This window comes from Sus scrofa, chromosome 2, assembly GCF_054392235.1.
Source record: "Sus scrofa isolate SSC_HxYL_T2T_F1_AM1 chromosome 2, Sscrofa_HxYL_maternal_Yorkshire_Landrace_v2.0, whole genome shotgun sequence".
NCBI lineage: Eukaryota > Metazoa > Chordata > Mammalia > Artiodactyla > Suidae > Sus > Sus scrofa.
Window position 1 is genome coordinate 91,223,865 of NC_139384.1, and position 16,220 is coordinate 91,240,084.

A 16,220-nucleotide genomic window follows, 5' to 3' on the forward strand; every position below is an offset into this window, starting at 1 on the left:
GGTTATGAAACTGACTAGTATCCGTGAGGATGAGAGTTCAATCTCTGGCCTCTCTCAGTGGGTTAAGGATGTGGCATTGCCATGAGCTATGGTGTAGGCTGCAGATGCAGCTCGGATCCCACGTTGCTGCAACTGTGGTGTAGACTGGCAGCTACAGCTTCAATTCAACCCCTAGCCTGGGAACTTCCACATCATGGGTGTGACCCTAAAAAGCAGAAAAAAAAATTTTTTTCATTACTTAATTTTTTAAAAAGAGAGGTAAAAATGAGGCAGATCAAAGAAAAGATGGGAATAATTTGATTTTTTGAATCTCATGCATATATGATCTATTCTAAAACTAAAATAGATATATTAAAACTACAATAAAATCATGAGTTCCCGTCATGGCTCAGTGGTAACGAACCCGACTAGTATCCATGAGGATGCAGGTTCAATCCCTGGCTTTGCTCAGTGGGTTAAGGATCCAGGATTGCCGTGAGCTGTAGCGTTAGTCACAGACAAGAGTTGCTATGGCTGTGGTATAGATCAGCAGCTGCAGCTCTGATTATACCCCTAGCCTGGGAACGTCCATATAACAAGGGTGTGGCCCTAAAAAGGCAAAAAGAAAAAGAAAAAAAAGAAAACACAATTAACAGAGACCCCTGGTGGTGCAGTGGGTTAAGGATATGGCATTGTCACTACCATGCCTCTGGTCACTGCTATGGCAGCGATCCTTGGACCAGGAATTTCCACAAGCTACGGGCACAGCCAAAAATAAAACAAAACTAAAAGCTGTGTCAAAATAGTCAGAGAGGAAAAAAAAGACTAATAGGACTTCCCTGTGGCACAGGATCTGGTGGTGTCACTGCAGCAGCTTGGGTCCCTGCTGTGGTACAGGTTCAATCCCTGGCCCAGGAACTTCCACATGCTGAGGGTACAGCCAAAAAAACAAAAACAAACCAAAAAAAGCAAAAACAAAAACAAAAAAACACACACCTCTGATGCTTATTAGTCAATCGAATCAAGCATCTATCACCTATCCAAACAGTATCCAAGGTCCTCCATAAATTGATTTCAATGTGCACACCCTACCTTACTTCCTACATAATCTTTTTTCCACACCTTCAAATCTAAATAGAGTGTAATTTGCACTACCTATTTCCTCATACTGAATTCCTCTTGCCTCAGGGTACCCTACAACTTCATTATGCCATGTCTAAATTGTCCTAGGCGTCCTTCAAGACCCAAGTTGAACAAACCCTTCCCTCCTCAAATAACCTATTTCCATAGCATCTTGCCCTTTGCAAAGCAAATTTGTTATCTTGCATGCTAACTACTTCAGAGACACAGCTATTGCCCCTGTTACTAAGGATTTATCTTGGATCACTTTTAAGGAAACTACAACATATGATAAGAAAATTTAGACACATAAAGTCAATTATCAAACCTCAAAAATACTTTCAGATCATTTCTTTTTCTTTTACGCTTAACTTTAACCTTTTTTTTTTTTTTTTTTTTTTTTTTTTAATGGATGCACCTATGGCACATGGAAGTTCCTAGGCCAGGAACTGAATCCAAGCTGCAGCTGTGACCTATGCCACAGGAACAGTAATTCCAGATACTTTAACCCAATGCACTGGGCCAGAGATCGCACCTGCACCTCTCCAGTGACTCAAGCCACTGCAGTTGGATTCTTTTTCTTTCCCCCTGTTATTAACTTTTATTTTAGTATAGTACATATATTTAACACAATAGGTGAATGCATTCAGATTCTTAACCCACTGCGCCATGGTGGGAACTCCCCTGCTTAAATCTATTAAGTTATAATATCATACAAATCATTTAAAAAATGAATGTCTTCTCTGAAGGATAAACTATTCCCAAACAGAATGTGAAAGACAAAGGGACCAAATGACTTGTCCAAGACTATGAGATAAGCACAGTAAGAAAATAAATATCTATACTATTCTGTGAATTTTTGGGGGAGGCACACCTGCGGCATATGGAAGTTCCCAGGCTAGGGGTCCAATTGGAGCTGCAGGTGCCAGCCTAAGCCACAGCCAGAGCAATGCGGAATCTGAGCTACGTCTGCAACCTACACCACAGCTCATGGCAACGCTGGCTCCTTAACCTACTGAGCAAGGCCAGGGATCAAACCTTGTCCTTATGGACACTAGCCAGGTTTATTACCACTGAGCCATGACAGGAACTCCCATTCTATGTACTTTTAATTCACTAAGTTTTTAGGTCTTAATTCCTCATATGCATTACATTACTTATAATTAAATGAGGAATTATGTAAATACAACCAATGCCAGCATAACAGAGAAGCTCTGTAATATACTAGAAATTCATGGGCTTAACTCGTACTATGCCCTTAACCATCCATGAAATTTTGGAAAGTTATTTTACCTCTCTGAGCTTGTTTCTTCGCCTGTAAAAGTAGAATACTGCCTCCAATTTTGTAGGAGATTATTTCTAACATTATTATCAATCTAGTACAAGACATCGAAAACAAATGATAATTATTTTTAGTCAGCAATTACAACAATTCTTCCACATTACAAGAATTGTGGTTTTCTTTCCCAGTCTCAACCCAAAAGTGCAAAGGAAATGTTCAACTCTGGTATGATAAAGTAAATTACTACTATAAGCATTTATATTACTCCCGCCTCATTCACAGCCATGTACACTCACATTGTCAAAGTTCTTTTAACATCCATTACATCAAATGAATCTCAAAAACTAGGTGACAGAGGCAACACAGATTTTTAGTATCCCATATTTACAGCAGACAAGGAAGTAGAAGCTCAAAGTGACCTTGTTGCAAGTCTAGAGGCCTTTAGCAAAGAGGAGGGATTTGAGGCCAGTATCTTCTGACCCCTAGTTGCCACACCAACCACAGAACAAAGACGTGAACTAGAGTACTTTGAAGTTTCCTCCCACCAAACCTCTCTACCTGGTAGATGGGAGTCAGAGCTCAGTCTTAACTTTCACTTTCAGTGAGAAGGAAAGCCAGATCTGAGACCCAGGAAAGAAAATCTAGCAAAGAGTAGATTTTCTGGCAGCATTACAATTTTAGCAATTTTAGCCTGCAGCAGTCTAAGACAAAAGATGAAAGATTATTGCATAAAACTTGTTACTGAGTTAAGAAATGACCCCTGTTTAATGGCTAGATCCCAGGAACAACACATCAAAGGACTCGAAGTCTTTCTTGGAAAAGGGTAGCAGCAGAAAAGCAGGGAATTGGTCCAATTAAAGCTGAAAAGCAGAACAGCTTCTATGTTGGTTGTGGAAACCAATAAACTGAAGATCACATCGTAAGGCTGAGGCTAGAGGGACTATCAAGTGGAAGCCCAGCCCAGACCAGCCATGAAGCTGCTCACAGAGGGCACCCTACTTAAGAGGTAGAACAGAAACATGCAGGTCAAGGCATTCCAGCTAGTCCAGGCCTTTGGCTTATGCCTTAAAAATTCTCAGACCCCATAGTTCCTGTTGTGGCTCAGCAGTAACGAATCCAACTAGTATCCACAATGTTGGTCCAATCACTGGCTTCCCTCAGTAGGTTAAGGATACACCATTGCCTTGAACTGTGGGGTAGGTCGCAAGACGTGGCTCAGATCTGGCATTGCAAAGACAGGCATCTGCAGCTCCAGATTTGACCCCAAGCCCAAACTTCCACATGCTGCACTGTGTACCTAAAAAATAAAAAATCTCAGACCCACAATAAAACAGGCTTGGTGAAGACAAGACAGTCATGAAAGGGTGCAGCCCTCTACAACATCAGGAGGCTTAAAAGAGGGAGGAGAGCTATACTCAGGCCTAACCCAACAGAAGAAATTGTTCTATACAGTTGTGACTATATGTAATATTGGAATGGAATGATTTAAACATTTGTTTGACCCGCAACCTCAGGTGCCTAATTGGATTGGTTTCTGCTGTGCCATGATGGGAACTCCCTGCCTTTTGCTTGTCAATGAACCATGCAACAAGATTGAGACAAGTCCTTGCAGCTAACAAAGATTAAAGCAACTGTGACAAGTTTTTGTGACTCCTTACCTCAGTACTTGTGAAGGCACCTGTCCTCTGACCAAAGCAGGAGTTTCTCTTCTCCCAGGACCTTGCCTGACACCTGTGCCACTGTCCCATGCAGTGTGTGGTGTCCAGAACAGCTCACTCAGCCCACGTACCTGTGGCCTTGCTGTTCTCAGGGTGCCTGACACAAGGGGCTTATACATTAGTGTCGTACAACCTGCTCACTTAGTGGCAGTCACCTTTAGGCTAAAGCATCCAAATTCTAGGGAATACTCATGTTAGTTGGTGGATGTTGGAAAGCATTGGAGGAAAACACCACAATTAGGATTATTGATGACTTATACACTGTTGGTAAGACTGATCTCAAAATATGTACATTTATCATAGCAATGATGATGGTGGTGGTTAGTGCCACATTCAAGTAAAAAGAGTTCTATACAGTATGTTCAATAAACAAACAAACATTAGTTCGGGGCTATCCTTGGGTTTTTAATCTGGAAAATTTCATTAACAATGACCATAGACATTTTCCCTACAACAGAATATCTAGGGCCCAACCACTGCAACATAAATCAATTTTATTCTGTATAGTCTTTCTGCCCATACATTTTTCTTTCAATGTCTGAGAACCTACTATGCACCCAGCAATTCTCATTTATTATTACATCATATAACTTGTTGGGTATGACCTGGGGCTTATCTGTCCTCTGACTTATGCTTTAGAGTCCGTGCCTTTTAGGGATTTTTTTCTGAGTGCTAGAAGAAGCAGATCAATAGTTCTCAGCCCTAACTGTACATCAGAATTACCTTGAGGAGTTACAAATGCATGAGAAAGTCTCACTCCCACAGGCCTAATGCAATTCTCCAGATTAAAAGCCTAAGGATAGCCCCAAACTAATGTGATTCAGTACACACGGGGTGAAGCTCTTAAAACCTAATTTTTCAAAAGCTCCATGGGTGATTCTGACGAACAGTGAAGGCTGAAAACAAATCTATCACGTAGCTAGTTAGTATGTGATTATAATTACAGGCCTAAGTGAGTTTGTTTTGGGGGAAGGGGTAGAAAGGATAAAATATGATAATCAAAAAAGAGGTATGATCCTGACACAAGCCAAGAAGTACCTGACCATACAATTCCAATGTAAGTCACACGGGAAAAAAGGAAGCATTTATTTGATAACCCAAGTATGAGAACTGCTAAGAGCATTCATATATTGTGTCTCTCTCCTAAAACTCATAGTGACAATTCCACAGTTATTAACTTCTACCTCCTTATTACAGGTGTAAAATCTGAGGCTCAGAAATTGGAAGTGAGCTGCCCAAATGCTGACAGCACTGTGTGTGTGCTCTGTTCAATTGTCTGTACTCTTTCCACTAAGTCACAACACAGAAAAACAAAATAAATACAGCCTTTAGTATTGGTAATTGTACACAATTAGTGACCTTACTCTCTGATTCAATGAGCGAATTCTACTTATAAACTCTCACTGGAGTTCCCGTCATTGCTCAGTGGTTAGCGAATCTGACTAGGAACCATGAGGTTGCAGGTTCGATCCCTGGCCTTGCTCAGTGGGTTAAGGATCCGGCGTTGTCCTGAGCTGTGGTGTAGGTCACAGATGCGGTTAGGATCCCACGTTGCTGCGGCTCTGGTGTAGGCCGGTGGCTGCATCTCCAATTAGACCCCTAGCCTGGGAACCTCCATATTCCACGGGAGCGGCCCTAGAAAAGGCAAAAAGACAAAAAACAAACAAACAAACAAACTCTCACCAAGCCAATGTTCCTCACACACCTTTACACTATAATTCAACTAACAGAATATGCCCCAATCTCTTCAAAAAAGACTCATACACATCTATGCTCCTTATAATACTTCTTTACCTGGGTCAAAACTAATCAATGCTGTTAAAAGGCAAGTCACCAATGGATAGCACTGAACTTGAGTCTAGAGTTAGGTTATGTTTAAAATAAAGATGACTTCAGGTGTTCCCGTTGTGGCACAGTGGAAACGAATCCGACTAGGAACCAGATTTCAGGTTTGATCCCTGGCCTCCCTCAGTGGGTTAAGGGTCCGGCATCGCCGTGAGCTGTGGTGTAGGTTGAAGATGTGGCTCAGATCCTGAGTTGCTGTGGCTGTGGTGTACACTGGTGGCTACAGCTCCCATTTGACCCCTAGCCCGGGAACCTCCATTTGCCGCAGGTATGGCCCTAAAAGGACAAAAGACCAAAAAAAAAAAAAAAAAAAAGATTCCTTCAGAAAAACATAGTAGAACAATTTGAATATAGCCTTTTGCAATTTAAAAAAAAGGAGCAATTTGGGGGAGTTCCTGCCATGGCGCAGTGGGTTAAGAACTTAACAGGAGCAGCTCAGGTTGCTGAAAAGGAGTGGGTTCTATCCCTGATCCCCCACCCAGTACAGTGGGTTAAAGGATCCCACATTGCGGCAGCTGCAATCTGCTGCTCGAATTCAATCCCTGGCCTAGGAATTTGTATATGCTACAGGTAATTAAAAACAAACAAAAAAAAAAGAGCAAATTTTTTTTTTTTGGTCTTTTTGCCATTTCTTGGGCCACTCCCGTGGCATATGGAGGTTCCCAGGCTAGGGGGCCAATCGGAGCTGCAGCTGCTGTCCTACACCAGAGCCACAACAACACGGGATCTGAGGCTCATCTGCAACCTACACCACAGCTCACGGCAACGCCGGATCCTTAACCTACTGAGCAAGGCCAGGGATTGAACCTGCAACCTCATGGTTCCTAGTCAGATTCAAGTTAACCACTAAGCCACAACGGGAACTCCCAAAGAGTAATTTTTTTTCATAGTAACCTAAACTTTTTTTTAGCTGTACCTGAGGCAAGTCAAAGTTCCCAGGCTAAGGATCAAATCCAAACCACAGCAATGACACCAGATCCTTAACCCACCAAGCCACCAGTGAACTCCACATAGAAACATGAACTTTACATGTACTTTTCTTTTTTTTTTTTAAAGGCCACACCTGTGGCATATGGAAGTTCCCAGGCTAGGGATCGAATCGGAGCTGCAGCTGCCTATGCCACAGACACAGCCATGCCAGATCCAAGCCGCATCTGTGATGTATGCCACAGACTGCATAAATGCCAGACCCTTAACCCACTAATCGAGGCCATGGATTGAACCCGCATTCTCACGGGTTCTTAACCCACTGAGCCACAACAGGAACTCTCTATATGTACCTTTTAAAAAAAAATGTTCTCCACACTGCAAGAAAACAAAAAGACTAGGACATCAGACCTTCTCTTCCTGCGTCTTTTCCCTATAGCCATGCTGTCTTCCCAGAATTAATGCTGCACACATCCCCATCCCTCTCAAACAATAGAGGCCCAGAACGATTTTGGTACAGGCTGTGCTGCTCTAAAAAACTAGATGTGATGAATTCTGATCCTAACACTTGCTATGAATTCTGATCCTAACACTTGCTAACTGTAAATTCAGACAAGTTACTTAACTTCCTGAACCTCTGGTCGTTAGTCCTTAATTTGTAAGACGGAGATAATATGTAGAAATAAATGTCTACTGGAACTGGCGCAGTTCCAGTATAAAAAAGGTGCCCCCCAAATGACTGACATATATTACTTCTTTTTCTTTTTTGACATATACTGCTTCTGAAATTCACCAACAACTCATGTTTCAAGTAACTATAACCTCAAGTCAAAAATAAGCTTTTGGAGTTCCTGTCGTGGCTCAGCAGTTAACGAATCTGACTAGGAACCATAAGGTTGCGAGTCTGATCCCTGGCCTCGCTCAGTGGATTAAGGATCCAATAAGTGAGGTATAGGTTGCTATGAGCGAGGTATAGGTTGCAGACGTGGCTCGGATCCCGCATTGCTGTGGCTCTGGCATAGGCCGGCAGCTACAGCTCCAATTAGACCCTTAGCCTGGGAATCTCCATATGCTGCAGGTGCAGCCCTAGAAACAACAACAAAAGACAAAAATAAGCTTTAGTTTTCCAGACAGTTGTGCCATTTCAAGGTCTCTGTGACTCACCTCTGCCAAGCCTCTGAAGTCCCTCCAGGGTAGCCTCAGCAGGGAGAATACAAGAAAATGACTCACAAGGACAAGAAGTTAGTTTATTTTTTGTACTGTTTTTTTTTCCCCTTTGAGGGAGTCCTCTTTGGAAACTATATAATAAACCTACAAAAATAGCACTTACATTTACTCATTCATTCACTCAAAAAATATTTACTGACCACTAGGCTAGGTAGGCCCTAAGGCTATAGACATGATTAAAACATAATATCTCCCTCAAAACACCAAGTCTAGCTCAAGATTTGAATCTGTTCTCCAACTACACAATAATATACCAGCCTTAATTCGAGTGGGATGGTCAAATATGGAGCTTGACCTTCAAATAAATAGTGATAAACAGCGATAAATAGTCCAGGTCCTCATAAGACTCTACAATAGTGTTCTTTCCCTAGCATCAGCAATTATGCAGTTAATTCCCTTCTAATTCATCCATAAAATGGTAATAATACCAACCTGATATTAGTTCTTAGTTAAGTTTTGTCGGAATTGATCTAAGTACTCAATATATACGTTGTACCACTTCAATCAAAATGCCAGTCAAATGAAGCCAGTTATCAGAACAATACTTCCTAATGAATTAAAACCAATTTCAAAGCAACCAAACTTAAGTTAATCTGTTTACCATGATTACTAATTACAGATTATGACTGAGAAATTAACTTGTTAATCACCTGAAGATATAAAATCATAATCACTCATATCCTTCTTCATAATTACCCCAAAATAATGGCTTAGTTTAAAAACATAATTAGGTATAACATTATACCTGGACATTTAAATAACTACTAAAAGAAGTATCCTTCTAAAAAAGCACTAGAGAAGTTCCCATCATGGCACAGAGGTTACAAACGGGAAGAGTATCCATGAGGACAAGGATTCGATCCCTGGCCTTGCTCAGTGGGTTAAGGATCCGGTGTTGCCGTCAGCTGTGGTGTAGGTATTAGACACCGATCAGATCCCTTATTGCTGTGGCCGTGGCGTAGGCCGGCAGCTGTAGCTCCGAATTGACCCCTAGCGCTGGGAACCTCCATGTGCCATGGGTGCAGCTTTAAAAAGACAAAAGAGAAAAAAAAAATAAAAGCATAAGGTATAACATTATACCTGGACATTTAAATAACTACTAAAAGAAGTATCCTTCTAAAAAAAGCTCTAGAGGAGTTCCTGTTGTGGCTCAGCAGGTTAAGAGCCCGACTAGTATCCATGAGGAGGAGGCAGCTTCAATCCCTGGTCTCACTCAGTGGGTTAAGGATCCAGCGTTGCCACAATTTGAAGAGTAGGTAAAAGATGCAGCTCAGATCTAGCGTTGCTGTGGCTGTGGCATAAGCTGGCAGCTGCAGCCAATTTGACCCCTAGCTTGGGAACCTCCATAGGCCCCAGTTACAGCTGTTTGTTTTTTTTTTTTAACCAAAAAAAAGGAAGAAAAGCACTAGAAAAATGATAGGACATTTTCACATATAGTTCGAAATTACAGTTGACCCTGACAGACGACAGGGGTCAAGGACACTGACCCTTGGAGGTATGTAGTTGAAAATCCATGTTTAACTTTACAGTCAGCCCCTCTATATCCATGGTTCTGTATCTGTGAATTCAACTGTGGACCGTGCAGTATTACAGTACATATTATTTATTGGGGGAAAAAAGTCCCTATTATAAGTGGATCCAGGAGTTCCAACCGTGGCATAACAGGATCAGCAGTATCTTGGGAGCACTGAGACACAGGTTCAATCTCCAGCCTGGCACAAAGGGTTAAGGATCTGGCATTGCCGCAGCTGCAGCATAAGTTGCAATTACGGCTGGGATCTGATCCCTGGCCCAGGAACTCCATGTGCTGCAGGGTGGCCAAAAATTAATAAATAAATGGATCTATACAGTTCAAACCCATTAACTCTTCAAACGCTTTTCTTCCAACTCTTATTGTTTAAGAATTAACCTTTTTTTTTTTTTTTTGCCTTTTCTAGGGCCGCTCCCGTAGCATATGGAGGTTCCCAGGCTAGGGGTCCAATCAGAGCTGTAGCCACCGGCCTACGCCAGAGCCACAGCAACTCAGGATCCAAGCCGCGTCTGCGACCTACACCACAGCTCATGACAACACCGGATCGTTAACCCACTGAGCAAGGCCAGGGATAGAACCAGCAACCTCATGGTTACTAGTCAGATTCGTTAACCACTGCACCACAACTGGAACTCTGAGAATTAGCCATATAATTTTAAACACATTTAAAAATATATAGCTCACAGTGGTTAACGAATCTGACTAGGAACCATGAGGTTGCACGTTTGACCCCTGGCTTTCCTCAGTGGGTTAAGGATCCAGCATTGCCATGAGCTGTGGTGCAGGTCGCAGACGCGGCTTGGATCCTGAGTTGCTGTGGCTCTGGTGTAGGCTGGCGGCTACAGCTCCCATTGGACCCCTAGCCTGGGAACCTCCATATGCCATGGGAGCGGCCCTAGAAAAGGCAAATAAATAGCTCAATCTAAGCGCTAATTTTCTGATTCATAATTAACAATCAGTAAAATAATAATTTTCCACTTAGTCTATCCTCAGGAATTTTTCTTAAAAATTTTTATGGAAAATGTCAAATATATATAAAAGGAAGAGTACAAGGAATTCCTATACAATCATTATGCAGCTTCAACAAACATTGGTTTATTTTGTCCATTCATAACCTCATCTATTTCCTACCTATTTCCATCCCTCAGCCCTCATACCTGGATTATTCTGAAGCAAATCCAGATGTCATACTATTTTATTCATAATGTTCTAGTATGTATCTCTAAAGGAATTTTTAATTAATATCAATTATTTATTAATAGACTATTCTAAAAAACAAGAATAATTTCAGAACAGCCCAAACACAGATGATTCACTTTCTATCCCCCTTGCTCTCCTCCACATGTGAGGTCACGTTTTGTCCCCCTCTAACAATGTTTGGTTTTCTTTTTTAGCTGCACCCACAGCATGCAAAAGCTCTGAGGACAGGAATAAACTCGCACCACAGCAGTGACCTGAACCACTGCAGTGACAATGCCAGATCCTTAACCAGTTGAGCCACAGAAGAACTCCATCTAACAACGTATTTTACATTTATTGGTTTAGGTAATCTCTGCGGACTTGTCAAACAAAATTTTATGGAAACTCCATCCCAGAAGTAGTTCCAATTGTGTTCCTCAGAGAGAGTGTTCTGGAGAGTCCTTCTGGGGCTGCCCAATCAAGTGAGAAGAAAACCTGCCTGCTCTCTATCCCAAATTAAAGCAGCTCCATCTTTTTTCTGTTCTATACTGGTGTTCTATAGTATGAGAATTCATTTGAAGCTAAAAAGTAAAAAACACAAAATCAAGTCCAAGTTCTTAAGCTAACAAAACAAATTTCTTCCTGATTTGACCCCTATTCACCTGCATCATACAATTTTTTTCTTTTTTAGGCCACAACCGTAACATATGGAATTTCCTGGGCCAGGGATGGAACACAAGCTACAGCTGCAACCAAGGCCATAGCTAAGGCAATGCTAGATCCTTAATCTGCTGCACCACAGTGGGAGCTCCTGCCTCATATAATTTATACTTTGCAGTTACATAAATCTCATGCTGTCATACCTCCCAGGCCTCAATTCTGCTTGTCCATTTATGTCTCCTTCCCTCTTCTGGCTGATATTTACTCACACCAAGATTTGGCCCTACTCTTCTTGAGTTTACATTATCCCCACTTATTAAGCGTCTGCATTCCCCTGTGCAGATGCTTAATAAGTAGAGGTAATGTAAACTTATTACTTCAGACATTGTATTGATTTTAATCTCTAACAGTCTCAAGGACAAGGACAATATCTTATTTCCATTCTTTTTTCTGTCATTCATTTTTTTAAACTCCAGCACTTATTAGGTATTCAAAAAAAGTCTACTCAGGAGTTTCTGCACAGTGGATTAAGAATCCAACTGCAGGAATTCCTGTCGTGGCTCAGTGGAAACAAATCCAAATAGGAACCATGAGGTTGCAGGTTCAATCCCTGGCCTTGCTCAGCAGGTTAAAGATCCGGCATTGCCGTGAGCTGTGGTATAGGTCGAAGACACGGCTTGGATCTGGGAGCTGCTGTGGCTCTGGTGTAGGCCGGTGGCTACAGCTCCGATTGGACCCCTAGCCGGGGAACTTCCACATGCCGCTAGCACAGCCCTAAAAAGCAAAAAAAAAAAAAAAAAAAAAAAAAAAAAATCAACTTCAGTGGCTTGGGTGGCTGTGGAGGTGTGGGTTCCATTCCCAGCCCAGTGTGGAGGGTTAAAAGATCAGCCATTATTGCAGCTCCGTAGGTGGCAACTGCAGCTGGGATTTAATACCTGGCCTGGGAACTTCCGTATGCCATGCGTGTGGCCATTAAAAAAAAAAAAAACTCTACTCTGGAGTTCCCGTTGTGGCTCAGTGGTTAATGAATCCAACTAAGAACCATGAGGTTTCGGGTTCGATCCCTGCCCTTGCTCAGTGGGTCAAGGGTCCGGTGTTGCCATGAGCTGTGGTGCAGGTTGCAGACACGGCTCGGATCCCGAGTTGCTGTGGCTCTGGCATAGCCTTGGCAGCCACAGCTCCAATTAGACCCCTAGCCTGGGAACCTCCATATGCCACGGGTGCGGCCCTAGAAAAGGCAAAAAGACAAAACAAAACAAAACGTCTACTCAAACACATTCATCAATAAAACTTAAGACAATACAGAAGCTCAGTAAGTATTTGTTAAAACTAATAATTTATCCTACAGACAGACATACTCAATTATGGAATGTGGTATACACAAAGTTAACTGCTACAATAGTATTTATAACAGCAAAAGATCAGGAAACAAATTAAACATCCATCACTAAGGGAGAAAATTAGGACATATGCATACAATGATCTATACTGTACCCATAAAAATGAATGAGGCAATTCTTTATGTACATATACAGAATGATTTTACAACAGGTGGAAAAAAGTACGGTGCAAAAGTAGTATAGCCTGTTACCGTAATTTTATATAAAAATGAGGGTGGAGACATATGCATTTGTTTGCATATGTATAAAATATCTCAAAGGATAACACACAAGAACCATAACTGATTACCAGGGAGGGGAACTGGCTGATTAAAAGACTTTTCACTACAAAGCTTTTAAAATGTAAGGCATATAAGTATTATAAATTTAATACATGGAGTTCCCGTCGTGGCGCAGTGGTTAACGAATCCCACTAGGAACCATGAGGTTGCGGGTTCAGTCCCTGCCCTTGCTCAGTGGGTTAACGATCTGGCGTTGCCATGAGCTGTGGTGTAGGTTGCAGATACGGCTCGGATCCTGCGTTGCTGTGGCTCTGGCGTAGACCGGAGGCTACAGCTCCGATTCGACCTCTAGCCTGGGAACCTCCATATGCCGCGGGAGCGGCCCAAAGAAACAGCAAAAAGACAAAAAAAAAAAAAAATTTAATACATAACATCATTTAAGCAGGAAACAAAAAAACACTGCTCTAAAAATCTTAACTGAAATAAGTATTTCTTTAGAAGACATCTTGAGAGAGAGTGAGTCTAATTAGAGCAGACAAGAAAATCTGAGCATTGGCATAATGAGTTTTCTCTTGAGACCACTGTTGGTGCAGTGGGTTAAGAATCCGACTGCAGCAGCTCAGGTCACTTGGGAAGTATTGCTTCGATCCCCAGCCTAGCACAGTGTGTAAAAAGGACTTGGTGTTGCTGCAGCTGCAGCTGCAGCTCAGAATCAATCCCTGGCCTATGAACTTCCATATGTTTCCTCTTACCCTGGTCAGTCTAATACTGAATTTAAAAAAGAAAGGAAAAGAAATCTGAATGGCAAAACCTCAGGATGCCCAGGATTTAATCATAAGCTCATAGACTTTTGTGAAGTTACTGAAACTACTCTGGCTTCCTTTAACCTTTACTCAAGCCTGTTGTTCTGCTGCCTAAAATGCTCTTTCAATTCCTTTCTCACATACTCACCACCACCCTCCCAGCTCCTTTATCTGTACATCGCTTTCTTAGGGAACACCCCTAAGTACCAAACTAGATCAGGTCTCCCCATGATGTATGCTCAAAGTTCCCCACACTTTTCCTAAATGTCAGTTTAACTGCAGTTACTACGTATTGTGGAGTATCTTGTTTAACGTTTGTCTCTCCCACTGGACTGGGAGATGCATAAGGGCAGATCATGCACGTTTTGCTCATCACTGTATTCCCAACACTTAAAATAGCGCCTGGCACATTGTTAATGCTCATATTTGTAAGCAATAAATGAATAATGAAAGACCAAAAAAATAACTTAATGAGATATTGTAAAAGTTTTTATCTTCCACTTCAGTCCTCACAACACGAGGCAACTTTAAATACTAAGTACGTGTGGGTAGGAAAAGAGAACATTCAATGCAAAGGGAACCCTTGGATGCACAAAGGTGCAAAGCATCTGCACAAGTGTCACGCATATTTATAAACTACAGCCAATGGGCACTTAGTCCTGCATTTGCCAGTAGTGTACTATGAATATCCTAGAAATTTAACTAGTCTCCTTCAGTGGTATATGATTTGATTCCCACACAGAAGCAGGAATGTCAAAATACAAAGAGCAAAGAAAGCTAGCTATAGTATGTGCTAAGAGGCTCCTGATACAAATATGTAGAGACCAGAAAAAAGTTTCACAGTTTATCCAAGTTTCTTAGATTCTCACCCAAGCTTATTGGATTTATGGAAATTCTGTATCCAAAGCTTCTGGTGAACAAAAATAGGCTCAAACAACATTTTGAAGGATGAAGAGCCAAAAGGTCTTAAGTCTTCTGAGTCAATTAAGTATACTAAGCTAAATGACGACATATATAACTTGAAAACCCAATGTTTGTGGGCTAGTGCTTGAATTTTTAAAGTAAAATCTTGACAATTTAAAATTTGGGATCAGGCTTAATCTCAGGTCTAGAGGAAAAAAATACTTCTCAGAACTTGCTATGAGCCAAGCCGTTTCACATACAGTATGAGAGAATCACAAAAATGGTTCATAGGAGGGTACTACCTCCATATACTACTGAGAAACCCAAAACAGAAAATTTCCAATGGGACACTATTAATTCCTGAGCTCTATTCTGACTGATCCCCAAAGTCTGGGTATCCACTATCTTGCTTGCTCCAAAAAGTTGGGCCTGGGCTCCGGACTAAGTTTTAGAGTTAAAGAATCATGAGGTCACAATCAAAGGGATTTTCTCTATTATGATTTTGGCTGCCCCCAAGCCATGCAGAAATTCTTGGGTCAGGGATTGAACCCATGCCACACCTGTAACCAGAGCCACAGCAACGACAACGGCCAAATCCTTAACCCATTGAGTCATGAGGGAACTCCCCAACACAATCTTTTTAGATTTCGACTATAGTAATCAGGAAAAGTAATGACAAAACAAGCCTAATTTAAACATTTCAGGAGTTCTCCTGTGGCACAGCAGGTTAAGAATCCTGTGTCGTCACTTCAGCCGCTCAGATCGCTGCTTCGGCACGGGTTTGAGCCCTGGCCCAGGAATTTCCACATGCCATACACATAGCCAAAAAAAATAAAAGATAAATAGGAGCTCCCCAGTAACAAATCTGACTAGTATCCATGAGAATGCAGGTTCATCCCAAGCCTCACTGAGTGGGTTAAGGATCTAGCATTGCTGTGAGCTGTGGTGTAGGTCCCAAGTGCAGCCTGGATCTGGCATTGCTGTTGCAAAATCCAGCAGCTGCAGCTCCGTTTCAGCCCCTAGCCTGGGAACGTCCAAAAGCCACGGGTGTGGCCCTAAATAAATAAATAAATTTTGGGTAAATGCAAACAGTATTTTTGATTTGCAATCATAAAAACTAATAGAATAATTTAGATTTTTAACATTGTGATTTTCAAGACACTGAAATGAAAAGATAGAATTTTCTAATTTGAATGTTCACATCACAAATAAGCTTTGCTATAAAAAGCAGACAAGATATATCACTTGCCATTCTGGAAATTAATTTTTAAACTTTATCCTGCATGTTATTATTTTAAATGACATACAAAGTATCCTTTTCCATGTGGTTTAAATGATACACTACCTAGTACAGTCAAAGCTTTAACCTTCCAAGAATAATCTCTGAAGGAGACTTTTATTTTAATGCCATTATTTTCTTTAAGTC

General features: G+C 41.5%; 1 protein-coding gene across 49 annotated transcripts in view; it reads right to left on the reverse strand.

Moving 5' to 3' along the window:
* Positions 1-16,220, reverse strand: part of NSD1 (nuclear receptor binding SET domain protein 1) — a 175,670-nt gene that overhangs the window by 108,801 nt on the left and 50,649 nt on the right. The gene's annotated exons all lie outside the window — the stretch shown is intronic.